Genomic DNA, 15,721 nt, shown 5'->3' on the forward strand with positions numbered 1-15,721 from the left:
GGGAGACGCCACAACGGTGAGAGGCCGGCAAACAGAAAAAAAAAAAAAAAAAAAAAGAGTATATAGGATCTGATCTTTAAGAGTATAACACTCTTCTATTCACATAGAGATAAAAAGTTGCAGAACAGAGAATAACATTTGTCTCGTTGGAGGTTTATAGAAACATCACAACCAGACCTACTTGAACAGCTCCAAGAACAGAGGATTCCGTCTCCAAGAAGTCTGCAACAGTTAACCACACTCCCTCCTATTTTAGTATAAAAGAGGCCTGAGTTCTAACTCCACTCTGGTAAGGTGGCTCTTTGGGACACAAGTCCACCGTTTTCTCGGTCTTCTGGCTTTCCAAATAAAGTCACTATTCCTGCCCCAACACCTCGTCTCTAGACTTATTGGTTAGCAGTATGAGTTTGGACTGGATAACATGATGAAGTCATGTGTCCTTGCTAGCCATCCATTCCGGTGGAGCCAGCGTCTTACAATTTCTATTATAATTTCCTAACTCGAGTCATTTGGGAGAACACTGAAATTTTCTAAGCATTTTTGAAGTGTTTGTACTGTTGATTTGTAATTTAATTGCATTGAGGTCTAAGAATGTGCTCTGCATCATGGCAATTTTAAAAACATGTTGAAACTTAAAAAACAACAACACTTCACTTATTGTTAACTAGTTCCAGGTGCACTTGAAGGAATGAACATTTTCTGCTGGCCACTGCTATGCACAACTGGAACTTGGCCCATCTGGGACCTATTGAGATGGGTGTAGAATTCTCCCAGACTTTGTGAGACAGGCTGGGACCCGGGACTCTTTGCTGCAATGTTTGTACCTGGACAAACGTCTCCTCCAGCAACAAAATACAAAGAAACATTATGGGACTAACGATAACCGCGTAATCTGCAGTTGGGGGCAAATTCTGGATAAAAGATACAAAAAAGACCAAAGAACCCCAAAAGATACAAAAAGACCAAAAAACCCCAACTGCCACTTCCGAAGAGCTGGGAGCAAAAACAGGGTACTGGGCATGGCCCCTGCACTCAACACCACCAAAGGGGTGGGCAAATCACCTAAGCCACCCCTCCGGCTGACCCCTGGACACACCCCTACCCTCAGACCAGCTCACCTCCCCTTAGGGTTGGAGTGGGCAAGGGAACCTGTTACTTGTGTTCAGTCCCATCATTTTCTGCCCAAGAAATGAAGGACTAGGACTCCTGCTTCCCACAGGGGAAATTACTCCATGGGGCGGTAGCCTCCTGTACTTCCAAGATGAGTGCTGAGTGGGATCCTGATGGCATCAGAGAAGACACAAGAGGTGTAGGTCTGGGAAGGGATGAGATGAGGGCCGTCAACCAGAAGCTGAGGCCACAGCTGGCGTCAGACAGAGTCCAGGCTGAACTGAGCTGTGCATAAGGCATCTGGTGCAATTTGTCTTCTGATTTATTAATGTCTGTTCTGCATTTATTAGTTCCTTCCTTCTGTGTTCCTTGGGTCTATTTGCTTGTTCTTTTTCTAATCTCTTATGTTGGAAAATTTTATTATTAATTTAGCCTCTCCTTTTTTTCTAGCATAAGCTTTGAGGAGATATCTATATATTGCCATGGAATACTTTCATGTGAGGAAAAAAGTAATGTGTCTAGTATAGTTCTGTATCTATTTAAAAGCAAACAAATACTTTACATAAATCATATACAGAGGTGCACACAGACAATTGCTTATTTTATGACTAAAGAGAAAGTTATAGAAGGATATTGTCTTGGTCTGCTCAGGCTGCTGTAACAAAATGCCATAGACTGAGTGGCTTATAAAGAATAGAAATGTATTTCTCACAGTTCTAGAGGCTGGAAGCCCAGGACCAGGGTGCTGGCACGGTCGGGTTCTGATGAGAGCCCTCTTCTGGTTTGTGGATGGCGTCTTCTCACTGTGTCCGCCCAAGGGAGAGGGAGAGAGACAGAGAGACTGAGAGGCAGAGAGAAAGGAGAAAGCTCTCTGGAGTATTTTCTTACAAGGGCACTAATGTCACTGTGAGCACCCCGCCCCCATGACCTAATTCTCTCCCAAAGCCCTTACCTCCAAAATCATCAGATGGGGGTTAGGGCTTCAACATACGAATGTTGATGGGACACAATTCAGCCCATAGCAGATATACACCAACCTTTTTACACTGGTGTCTCGTGTGTGTGATGCAGGTAAGGAGAGGATAAGTATTTGTTCATCTATCTCTATTTTGTTATAATAAGTATGTATACTTTGTCTTGGTTTTAAAAGCAGGTCTTCGTCTTCCTTTCCCCTTCTGAAAAATTCTGTCTGAAAGTCCTCCGGTGGGCTGAGCAGGGCAGGCCCCCTGGAGTGGGGACAGTGCCAGGGCTCAGAAGCAGGGACTGGGGCTTGAGCAGGACAAGGGTCATTCCCCGGGATGGGAGGCATGGTGTGGGGCGCAGGGGCCAGAGCAAGGTGTGGGGGTGTCCTCGGGGCGGGAGGCTGCATGTGCAGCTTCGCTCCACGCAAGTCCATCCCACTTTCTGCTCCTGTGTCTTCAGGATTAATTTAAGGCTTGGAAACAGACATTCTCAGCCCACTCTGAGTCTAAATCGTTAGGAAAGATGTTCTGATGGTTCTGTACAAATAAGAACATGCCTCTGGTGGGTGGCCAGGAGCACAGGCCATGGCCTTGGGACCAAGAGGATGAGGATCCAGCTGCCCCACACACTGTGTGCCCTGGACAAGCCATGGACTCCTCTGAGCCTCAGTTGCCCCATCCATAAAATGGGGCTAATATAGGGTGATCAATTCATGCTGGTTTTAGCACTGTAAGTCCCACGTCCCAGGAACTCCTCTGCCGTCCTCCCCCAGTCCTGGAAAAACCCGACAGCTGCTCACCCTAAATAATACCACACCTCTAGCTTGTCCTAAAGAGTGAAGTGCAGGAAACATGGAAGCAGCCCAAGAAGTGCCAGGCATGTGTAAGACACTTGGTAAAAAGAAATTATTATTTTCATGATCACGGAAACTGCAAACATCTTCTACTTGAGAGAAAGTGTGAAATATGAAAATCTAGTGTAGCAAACAGATCAGGGATTATAAACGAGCCAGCCGACCAGAAGTGCATGTTTATATGTTTACATTCTACTTTACTCTGCAGGCTACTGTCGAGCTGGCGACCGGGGCACACTCCTCCCCCGCCTTCGGGGTGAGCACCGCCGCCAAGTCTATTTTACACGCAGCAGCTGTAGTGGGGATCAATGCAGCGGTGACAATACTCCAGGAGGGCAACCCGCCCAGTCGTCTGCAGTCTGACACCACCGGGCTGCTGGAGGGCTCGGGGGCCTGACTGCCCGCATCCTCCTCCCATAGGTAGAGAGGCGTTGCAGGAGGCTTAGCAACAAGGCCAAAAAGAGAAACCAGGGTATTTACTGTGATCAACCGTCTCAGCTGAGGCCCTAACAACCAGGCAGCAAGAAGGAGCAGGGCAGCCAGTCCTTCATCAGCTGGCTGCAGAACAGGCAGAACAAATCTGTGACCAGGAAGAGCTTTGTCTTCAGCCCAGAATTCAGACCTCAGAGCAGAAGTCAAGTAAGGATTGGCAAAAGGGACTGAGCTGTGTGTTTACTCACTTAAAAATGTGTCTTACCTTCCAACTATCATATTTACCTCTGTGCAACTAAGTATCTGTCTATCTGTATCTATCATCTCTGCCTTAATCATCCATCCATATCTATATCTATCATCTATCTATCTATCTTTCATTCATTCATTCAGAAAGATGTCCTGAATGTGATTGCTTCACATGGGTTGCACTCACTTACATTAATAAAAAGGTATCTTTTTAATTTAAAAAGCATGAAAGATTTGCAGTGGATTTCAGTGGAGAGCTGACCTCTGCAAGGGTCAGGGAACTAGCCAGCGCTTCCCATCGGAAGCCCTGGGCCCAGCATGCGCTACTCTGCTGGAGGGCCTGGTCATGGACCAAATGATTGCCCGTAGGTCAACAGTCCCTGGGCTGTGCTGGAGCAAACTCTCTCAGTGGAGTGTCATGAACATTGAACTCTCCCAAGGAGCCTCTGCTGTCCCAGGATTGATGCCATGCTCCCCTTGAGGCCTGTAATCACTTACATAGTGCGAGCGCTACATCGAGAGAAGGTCCTGAGCCTACAAGGAAACCGACCGTATGAGGGGTGATTGCAGGTGAAAAACATTTTAAAGCCACAGTAATAGAATTTTAGCATTTTAGAGATAAAGCATCATTTACATTATGTTGCAGAGCAATCAATAACACAGTATTTTACTTCCCCCAATATATTAATATACACATTTGAAGGAGCATAAAGTATGTAAAATAAAATTACAGTAAAAATTCAGGTCCAATACACAGTGGCCACAAATGCACTACATAACTAAGTTTTTCTGGATACTGAAGAAAGAAACATATAATTTTCAACAGTACTGATATCATTTATCCAGGTTACACTTAATTTTGTGGACCCAAAAGCAACACCTTTCCCCCAGAACATGACCACTTTCTTTACATTGGACAGACATCATTTGGTGTAGAACATTTTTAGATTTCTGTGCCCAATTGTATAATCTCTGACAAGTAATGCTTTTATTATGGACTTCTGCAAAAGATCTAAGTGTCCACTTGTATGTAAGAGCAAATCTTTCCAGAGGGAACTCTAGAAATATGGCAGGTACTGACTTTCCCAGGGTGGGGGTAGCCCTCGCGGCAGACTGTCCCTGCCCCTTGCCTTGGCAGACATCACTAATCGATCAGGGCACCAGGCTTGCTGAGCCTAGACATGGTATGACACGGATTAAGGTAATGATAACTTTACTGATTGATCCAACTCAGCCTGTGGGATGAGCCCTAACTGCCCTTCTCCAGGTTAAACCCTTTGTCCTGATGGGGAGGTCTGGCTGGGTTCACTTCATCTGCCCTTGCTTGTGCGGGGTATCAGAAAATTTAGCAGGACATGTAAGGCTCCCCCTGCAGAAACTGCTGGACCAGCTGATATCCTTAACGGAGGAAAGGTTGCCTCAGTCTGGAGCTCAGCTCTTCCCATCTTTTCCTTCCCCAGTTCTCCTCCCTGGTCCTGGGGTTGACGCCATAACCTTAAACCACCTTCTGGGTAATGCTGGCCACAGTGCCCATGCACTGACCCCCACCTGGACTAGGTGGGTGCCCCAGGACCTGCATCACTGAACCACACCTCCTGGAGGCCGAGGCTGAATTGGGGACATTTTCTGACGAACGCAGTGTCATAGAGCTCTCTATACTGAGAGTTCCACATTTCAGTACCGTGAAGAATTGCAGTAATGCAAATTATATACAAATGAAACAAAAATGGGCTTTTATGGACGGGCCTGGGAACCTAACCCCTTCGTCTATGGGAAAATGCATTTGCAATGCTCAACAATAAGCCGGAGAAATCCCTGGCATGCCCTGCCTGGGGCTGCCAACACTCCGGATGCAGCGTGTCCCCCGTGGACTGGAGCTCAGCGCTGAGGACCTGAAGGAGGGAGCTGGGCTTAGAAATCCTTTCTCCAGGGCTGCAGCAGGACTTTGCAAAGAGAGTCTAAGATTCAAAACCCTTAAGTGGGGATTTCTATGATTCCAAAAGGCAAAAAAGCCTTTGGAAGTTGATGTCCTGATAACGAGGGCACATTTTCATTCTGGGTCCAGGGTGACGTAAAGAGCACGCCCGGGGCACAGGGAGGCTGACATTGAATCACACTGTTACCCCTCGGCTGCCCTTTCAGCTCTGTTGGAAGAAGGCTGCTTACTGCCTGATAGAATTTTCTCATCTGTTCGGTGGTCAAGGCTGGTTCTTATGGGTTGCAGACATTGCATGATGCTTCTGTGGCCCAGTCCACACGTTGTCCCATGCTCTAGGTCACCTTGCACACCCTGCTCTACCCGGCCCAGTTTTCCATACCCAGACCCCATTGACATCGCCCAGAGACCTGACTGTGGCAAACCCCACCCACATTTGACGGTGACCGCGTGGGGCTTTGCAGCACATTAGGTGAAGAGCACCTGTGCAGACCCCAGCCACCGGGACATTCCTGCCCTTAAAGTCCTCTGGCCCGGAGGAGGTACTTGCTAGCTTTGCTTTTGTCTTTCCTCTTGGCTCCAGGGTCACAGACAGCCTTCCCCATGGCCACTGGCATTGTCCCGGCCAAGTGGGCAGGACCCAGGCTGTCCTGGTGAGCGGATTTGAGGTTTGACCAACATGCTTGTGATTTATATCAACTCACAGCCCTCAACCTGTGCATGCATGTGTGTATGTATGTACGTTTATATGTATCTAGCTATCTATCATCTATCTATTTTTCAATCCCAACTGTGTGAGATATTCTTATGTGGTTTTCCGGTTTCCACATTCAGAGTGATGCCATGGATAGAGGTGCTCACCCCTGGGAGCATCTTAGGATCCCTCCTTCCAGGCTGGGAGTAAATGTTCCTGCCCCCAGCTTCCTTTGTATTCTTGTTCTGGTGCCAGGAGCTCTAAGCCATTTAACCTTTGGCACATAGAGAACATACTCCGGACATTTTTTTTGGAGCTGCAAATAAGGCAGTTGACTGGGGCGCATGCTTTACTTCTCATTTCTTATCCTGTGGTTCATCAGGAAAAAAACCACCCTCATCCTCATGTCCTCATGGGCCTGAGCCCGTACACCACAATCCTGCCCTGGAGTGAGTGACCTCAGACCACACGGCCACGTGGGAGAGGCAGCTGGATAGACTTAGGCCAACAGACCAGGTTAGGGAAGGAGGACAGCCACCTCCAGCAGGGGTGCAAAGCTACCAGGGGTGTGAGTGGGGAACTGGTGGAGGGCTGTGAGAAAGATGGGGTGTCAGGGGTCCTCCAGCCCTCCGTCTGCCTGGGTTGCTCCCATGGCTTAGGACGGGCTCTGAGGTGTGGCCATCAGATTTCCCTTACTTGAATCCCAGCCAGAGGTCCTGATTCATGAGTCTGGGGTGACCTGGAGGCATTAGTGTTTTTTAACAGCCCCTCCTCCGGGAGATTCTTCTGGGCAGCCTGTTTTGGGCACGACTCACTACATTGTGAGTGGTCACCAGGGCAAGGGACAGGAGGCCTGGTCATCCTGGGTATGAGTAGTGGGGAGGCTGGAGGTTTACGTACAAATGACACAACAGGGAAAGGAGTCCGCAAGCTCACGTCCAGGGCAGAATTCACGACGACACTGTTCGCAGGGAGCACGATGTGGGCGCAGCTTCTTACAAGAGGCCTCGGAACCCAAGCACATCTGGAGCCCATAGCGGGTGAGGGACAGATGAAGGATGTTCAGGCTGGAGACGTGAAGGGCAGCGTGAGGATGATGGGATGCTGGTGCCTGGCCAGGAGGGGGCCAGCGTGGTGGGGATGAGGTTGACTGAGTAAGATGGGGCCAGAAAGGCCCCAGGGACAGTGGATATCACAGAGCAAACCTCAGGCAGTCCCCGGGCCCACGGGGCCCTCGGCACAGCGCTCGGTTCCAGGTTTGAGTCCTTGCCTGGCATGGTTTCCCCCTTTACTCCCTCCCAAGCACTGCTGGCTGACAGCCCAAATAGCGCTTCTAATCTCTCGTGTGGTTAAGAGTTGAAAGCTTGGTACAACTGAAATAATAAAGTATCTGCATTGTGTCAAACTCTAAACTGTGCAGCAACTGAGACATAAAAACCGAAACACCCTCAAGTTTTCCACGTGAGATATTTATCACACAACTCTCAGTGCCCACGTGGGTGCTTGTCTCTAACTAATCACAGAATCCCTCAAAGTCCTCCATCAACAGAAGCAGACCAAACCCCAGTGAACCAGTTATGGGAACGAGGAGGTAACTTTGTTTTTAAGAGAACGGGGTTTGTAATGTGCACAGCATGCTATTTTAACTAAACTGCCATGAGCGTCAATTTTAGGACTTTCTGAAAAATAAAGAACATTTTACTCAAATAGTGGGTTGTAACTGGGTGCATCGACAATCCCCAATGGGGATGGGCCAGTTCAAGGAAAATGGTGAAAACGGTTTTAATCTCTAGACCCTGTGTTGCCCAAGACAGCTTCCCCAACAGTTTTGGGGAGGGAAAAATGCCTCCTGATGTCTGGTGACTCAACACGATTTGGGTTATTGCGTTGATGTTGTTAAGGCAATGTGCACCTCCTGGCCTGGTTCCTGGGGTTGCGGTCATAGACTCTCTAAGGCAAACCAACCCAGACATCCAAACTGGTAGGTGAAAGGTGACGAACGCAACAGCCAGAGCATAGAAGTCAGGAGGCGTGTTTCATTTCTTGTCTGTGGAAACGGTTGGTATGTTTAGAGGCCAAACTCCAGAGAATGACCAGAGAAGAGGGTTAGCAGTCAAGGACTTCAAAATAACTCTGACATATGTGTTAAAAAATAGAATAAAACATAGACAAGGTTGGACGCAAAGAGCGAGCGTTTCATTGGAGAATTAGAATCTACAAAAATCTTCAAATGGAGTTTTTGGAAGTGCAAATAAATGTCTGAAATGAAGGTATTTCGGATGGCTTTGACAGCAGACTGAATACAGCTGGACACAAGATTAGTATGTTTGAAGACAGATCAAGAGAAAATATACAGAATGAATCACAGAGAGGAAAAACACGCCCATGAGAATAGCCACATTTAAAAAAAACCCTGAAAATGCGAAGTGATGGCAAAGATGTAGACCAGCTGGGGCCTCACATGGCTGGTGGGAATAGAAATTGGTATAAATTTGGAAAACTGGTAATATCTACCCAAGTTAACCGTGTTCTTGTCCCCTAACCTATCAATTTCACTGCTACGTATATTCTCCAGAGAAATGAATATTTATGTCCACCAAGATACATTTACAAAAATGTTGATAGCAGCTTTATTTATAATAGCCCCAAACTGGAAACAACACGAGTGTCCATCAATAGGAATATGGAAAAGTAAACTGTGGCATAAAGGAATGAACTATGTGTACGTACAACATAGGTGAGTTTCAAAAACATAATGTCGAGTGAAACAAGGAGTACACCTAGTAGTACGTACTATATTCCAATTATACGAAGAACAAGAGTAAACAAAACTAATCTATGGTGATCGAAGTCAGAATACTGTTTACCTCCAAAGACAGGAACTGATTGGGAAAGGGCACAAGAAACATTTTCATAGGTTGGAAATGTTCTATTTCGTGGTTGGTGAGTATACAGGTGTATAGATATGTGAATACAAGTGAATAGATATGTAAAATTCACCAAGGTTTACATTGAAATTTGTGTGCTTTACTTAAAAAAGGAAAAGAAAAAAATCCTTCTTATAGGAAAAAAAAAATTTGCAATTTCTGGAACCAGACCTGACTATTTTGGATCTGAGATTGGTACTTTTTTGCTGTGTGACTCCAGGCAAGTTACTTAAGATCTCTGTGCCTTATTTCCCCATTGTGAATAATAATAGTGTCTGGCTCATGAAGTTGTGATGAGGATTAAGTGAATTGATGGCTCTAAATTTTCAACACACGGTGCTAGGCACCTAGTACGGCCTCCAAGGCTGGTAGTCCTTGTTACCAGGTGACGGCTAAGCTCTTTTCAAGCTCATAGGTCTCAGATACTTCCCCAGCTCACTTTTTCTCCACTTTGCAGCGATAATCATTGGCTAGAACTATCATGATATGATACTATATAAGTTATTCTAGACCTTCTACTAGGAAATACTCCGTTTACTTTGTTTTTTTTAACATCTTTACTGGAGTATAATTGCTTTACAATGGTGTGTTAGTTTCTGCTTTATAACAAGGTGAATCAGCTATACATATACATATAGCCCCATATCTCCTCCCTCTTGTGTCTCCCTCCCACCCTCCCTATCCCATCCCTCTAGGTGGTCACAGAGCACCGAGCTGATCTCCCTGTGCTATGTGGCTGCTTCCCACTAGCTATCTATCTCTTTGGTAGTGTATATATGTCCATGCCACTCTCTCACTTCATCCCAGCTTACCCTTCGCCCTCCCCGTGTCCTCAAGTCTGTTCTCTACGTCTGCGTCTTTATTCCTGTCCTGCCCCTAGGTTCATCAGAATTTTTTTTTTTTAGATTCCATATATATATGTTAGCATACGGTATTTGCTTTTCTCTTTCTGACTTACTTCACTCTGTATGACAGACTCTAGGTCCATCCACCTCACTACAAATAACTCAATTTCATTTCTTTTTATGGCTGAGTAATAGTCCATTGTATTCATGTGCCACGTCTTTATCCATTCATCTGTTGATGGACAGTTTGTATTTTTTACAGATTTTTTTCCCCTGTAATTGATATGTAGTCTCATAGCGTTGTGGTCAGAAAAGATACTTGATATGATTTCAATTTTCTTAAATTTACCAAGGCTTGATTTGTGACCCCAGATATGATCTATCCTGGAGAATGTTCCATGAGCACTTGAGAAGAAAGTGTATTCTGTTGGTTTTGGATGGAATGTCCTATAAATATCAATTAAGTCCATCTTGTCTAATGTATCATTTAAAGCTTGTGTTTCCTTATTTATTTTCATTTTGGATGATCTGTCCATTGGTGAAAGAGGGACGTTAAGTCCCCTACTATGATTGTGTTACTGTCGATTTCCCCTTTTATGGCTGTTAGCATTTGCCTTATGTATTGAGGTGCTCCTATGTTGGGTACATAAATATTTACAATTGTTATATCTTCTTCTTGGATCGTACCTTGATCATTATGTAGTGTCCTTCTTTGTCTCTTGTAATAGTCTTTAGTTTAAAGTCTATTTTGTCTAGTATGAGAATTGCTCCTCCAGGTGTCTTTACTCTGTTTACTTTTATTATAGACCTTGATGAATTACAGTTTTTGCTGTAATTGTGTTCAATGTGTGTTATAAAAAATTCCACCATGTTCACAAATGCAAAATCTATCATCTGACTAAACGTGGACAATACCTAGATTTTACACTTGGTCAATCTCTAGACAGACAGGTAGTGGGTGCTTTTTTATGCAAGTAACCTGGGAGGGAGCAAAACTGTCCTTTAGTAACCTCACTCGCTTCCTGTTTTCTACAGTAGCAGTTACACTGGGCAATATTATTACACATATAATTGCATCATGCCTATTTTATAATAATTCTCCCTGTAGTATGAATCATGGTTTGGGGGTTGGGGTTTTTCACATGTCTACAGTGGTGACAGCTGAAACCTGCCCTACATAAGGCAGGGGCTTCTTCCCTTTATTAGTTGCAAAATAAATATACTTCACCTCAGAGGGGTCTGTTTTGCAGCAGAAGGGCTCCTTGGGAAGTGTTTATATCTAAGCTGTGGGTAAGTCACTGACAAAATGCATTTTACGAAAAAAATTTTAATATAAATTCATGGAGTCAATGTAACTAACTAGATGTGTATCAGGGAAAATATGTCATGTCTCTTAGTACACGCAGCCAACAGGAATTTGGAATTTAAACTTTGATGTAAAGTGACTGTGACTTAAGTCAGCCAGTCAACAAATATTGGAGAGCCTGCTAGGAGGCAGGTAACTGCTAGATGTTGGGGACCAGTGAGAACCAGTCAGAGTAACTCCATCCTCTGGATTCAGAGACTAGTGGGCGACAGAACAAATGTGTAAATTCAGATGAGTTAAGAGTCAGCAAAAATATTTTTTTCCAGTTGTATTGAGAAATCATTGATATATAATATTATATTAGTTTAAGGTGAACAAGATAATGATTTGATATAGGTATAGATTGCCATATGACCACCACAATGTTTACTTAACATCAGTCACCTCACACAGTTACAGATGTTTTTTCTTGTGATGAGACCTTTTAAGATTTATTCTCCTATCAACTTTCAAATATACAATACAGTATTATTAACTCTAGTCACCACGCTGTACATTAGATCCCCAGGACTTATTTATCTTACAACTGGAAGTTTTTACCTTTGCCCACCCTATTGATGTCTTCATATTTAATACTGAAATGCGTCATTCTGAGGTTGGTGACAATGTTCCTTTGTACATTTATCCACATATTTTTTCTTTGCAGGATATCCCACACAGCAGTTCATCATAGGAGGCAAAGAAGAATAAAACCACTTGGCCAGATGGTGAGCAGTGAAAGCAATGGAGGAGGGAGGGGCGGGGGGAGATGGAGGGTCAGGGTCTCAAGATGTGGAAAGTGTTAGACGCAGATGAAACACCCGCTCTTCTCGGTTCCCAGGCACCTTAACTACTCTATCTTATTCAGCCACCACGGTGGTACTCTTTTTTTTTTTTTTTTTTTTTTTTTTGTGGTATGCGGGCCTCTCACTGCTGTGGCCTCTCCCGTTGCGGAGCACAGGCTCCGGACGCGCAGGCTCAGCGGCCATGGCTCACGGGCCCAGCCGCTCCGCGGCATGTGGGATCTTCCCGGACCGGGGCATGAACCCGTATCCCCTGCATCGGCAGGCAGACTCTCAACCACTGCGCCACCAGGGAAGCCCGGTGGTACTCTTTTTATTCCCATTTTACCGATGAAGATGAAGGCTTTGAGAGGTTAGGGACCAGCTCAGCACCACGGACGGCCAGTGATGGGGCTGCCATCCCACCCACTGCTGTCTGCCTGCAGATGCCTGGGCGTGGGTGTGCACGCACACACACACACACACACACACACACACACACACACTCAGAGTTCTAGTGAGGGGAAGAGCATCATCCCTGGTCTTCACCTTCTCAAGTTGACAGTTGACAAAGAATTGCCCCAAACAGGCCCTTGCCCTGCAGCCCAGTTGTCTGGTTCCGGGTGAGCTGAAGCCCTCTCAGTCTGGGTCCTCTCCCTATCCATCTCCAAAGCTCCTCTGCGCACTTTCTTGCTCCTGATGCTACCTGTAACTCCCCCCGCTGCCACAGTGGCCTCACTCAGGACTGCCCTGTGACTTGAAAAAATTAATGTTTGTACTCTGAGGCAGTTGTAGTTGTAAGAAAGAACACAGAGAGGTCCCATGTAGCCTTTACCTTGTTTCCCCCAGTGGTAACACTTGTAATACTGTAGTACAGTTTTATCAGGACTGGGATGCTGACCTTGATACAGCCCAGATACAGAACATTCCATGCCCACAAAGATGCCGCCTATGGCCCCCTGATAGTCACATCATCTGTCCTTCCACTCCATCCCCTCCTTAACCTCTGACAGTCACTAACCTCTTCCCCACTTGTATAATTTTGTCATTTCAAGAATCTTACCTCAGTGGAACCACACAATATGTAACCTCTTGGGATTGGCTTTTCCATGAGAATTCTCTGCTGATTCACCCAGGCTGTTGCATGTATCAATAGTTGATTCCTTTTTATGGCTGAATAATGTTCCATGGTGTGGATGGACCACACTTGGTTTAACTATTCACCTGTTGAAGGACATCTGGGTCATTGGCAGGTTTTGGTTATTACACATAAAACTGCTGTAAACATCTGTGTACAGATTTTTGTGTGAATGTAAGTTTTTGTGTCTCTGGGATAAATGTCCAGTAGTGCAATGGCTGGGTCGAATGGTAGTTGCAGGCTCAGTTTTTGAAGAAACTACCAGACTGCTTTCCAGAGTGGCTGTATATTTTATGTTCCCACCAACGTAAGGTACTAGTGATCCAGCTTAACTACATACTCCAATTTGGTGGTGTTGCACCATTTTTTATCTTAGCCATCCCTATAGGCGTGTAGTGTCCCCTAATTGTGATTTTAACTTGCATTTCTTTAATGGTTAATGATGCTGAACTTCTGTTCATGTACTTATTTGCTATATGTATATCTTTTTGGGTGAAAAGTCTATTCATGTCTTTTGCCCATATTCTAATTGGATTGTTTGGGTTTTTTCACTGTTGAGTTTTGAGAGTGCTTTATACATTCTAGATACTAGTTCTTTGTTGGAAATGAGGTTTAGACCTTTTTTCTCCCAGGCTGTAGCTTGTCTTTTCATCTTTCTAACAGGGTCTTTGTCCAAATCAAGGTTTTTCATAGTGATGTAGTTCAATTTACGAATGTTTTATTCCATGGACCATGCTTTTGATATTTAAAACCTCCTTGCCTGGCCCTAGATCCCAGATTTTCTTCTACTTTTTTTCTGAAAAGGTTTATTGTTTTACATTTAAATCTGTGATCCATTTTGAGTTAATTTTTACATAAGGCATGAGACTTAGACCCAGTTTCTTTTTCTTTCCGCCTATGGATGTCCAGTTGCTTCAGCACTATTTATTGAAAAAGCTGTCCTTCCTCCACTGAAGTGCTTTGAACCTATGTCAAAATCCGCTGGGCGTGCTTGTGTGGGTACAGTTCCAGATTTCCTATTCTGCTCCATTGATCTTTGTGTCTCTCCCTTTGCCAATACCAAACAGCCTTGATTCCTGTAGCTATAGCTCGTCTTGAAATCAGGTAGAACAATTTCCCCTACGTTATTCTTCTTCCATAAAAAATGTTTTAACTATTCTAAATCTAAGGAAAAGTCTTTTGCCAAAAATTTTAGACTACTTGTTTATGTCTACAAAAACATGTTGGGATTTTGATAGGAATGGTATCAAACCTATATATCAATCTGGGAATAATTGACATCTTTACTATGTTAAGTCTTCCAACCCCTGAACGTGATCTGTCTCTCCATTTTAAAAGATTTTCTTTGATTTCTTCCATTACCATTTTGTAGTTTTTAGTACACAAGCCCTCTACATGTTTTCATTCAGTTTATTCCTAAGTATTAACTTTTGTTTGAGCAACTGTAAATGACACACTATTGTTAATATGAGTGTCCATATGTTCATTGCTAAGATATAGAAATAAAATTTATTTTTGTACATTTATCTTATATCCTGCAACCTTGCTGGTCTCACTTATTGTTCTAGGAGTGTTTTTGTTGATTCCTTGGAATTTCCCACAAAGACAAGGATGTCATTTGCAGATGGAGACAGTTTTATATTCTCTTTTCCAATCTGTATGCCTTTTACTTCATTTTTCCTTACCACAGTGGCTAGAACTTCCAGTGCTATGTTGAATAAGAGTGGTGATTGCATTATCCTTGATCTTAAGGGGGAAGCATTCAGTCTTTCACCATCCATTATAATGTTAGCTGTAGGTTTCTTATAGATGTCCTTTGTCAAGTTAAGGAAGTTGCCCTCTATTCCTCTTTTCCTTATAGACTTTTTAAAAAAATAATAAATGGGTGTTGAATTCTGCCAAGTGGTTTTTCTGCATCAAATGGCAAGATCATGTGATTTTTCTTCTTTACTCAGTTAATACAACGTACTACATTAAGTGACTTTCAAAAATTGAAGCAACCTGGTATGCCTAGAATAAACCCCACTTGAGCATATACTTAAGTTTTAAAATATACTGTTGAATTCTACTTTCTAATATTTTGTTAAGTATTTTTGCATCTATATTTATAAGGGATATTGGTCTGTAGTTTTCTTTTTTTGTCAGTCTTGATAGAGTTTTGTCAATTAGATTGATCACTTCTAAGAACCAGCTTTATGTTTCATTGACTTTCTTTAATGTTCTTCTATTTTTAATTTGATTGATTTCTGCTCTTATCTTTATTATTTTCTTTTGGCTTATTTAGCTCTTTTGTTTTCTACATTCCTGAGGTGGGAGTTTAGATTATTGATTTGAAACTTTTAGATTATTGATTTGAAAAAGTTTCATTTGGATCAGAGAACACACTCTGTATAATTTCAGTTCTTTTATGTTTGTTGAGGTTTGTCTTATGGCCCAGGATAGAGTCT

Source organism: Neophocaena asiaeorientalis, unplaced genomic scaffold, assembly GCF_003031525.2.
Source record: "Neophocaena asiaeorientalis asiaeorientalis breed wild unplaced genomic scaffold, Neophocaena_asiaeorientalis_V1.1 scaffold45, whole genome shotgun sequence".
Classification (NCBI taxonomy): domain Eukaryota; kingdom Metazoa; phylum Chordata; class Mammalia; order Artiodactyla; family Phocoenidae; genus Neophocaena; species Neophocaena asiaeorientalis.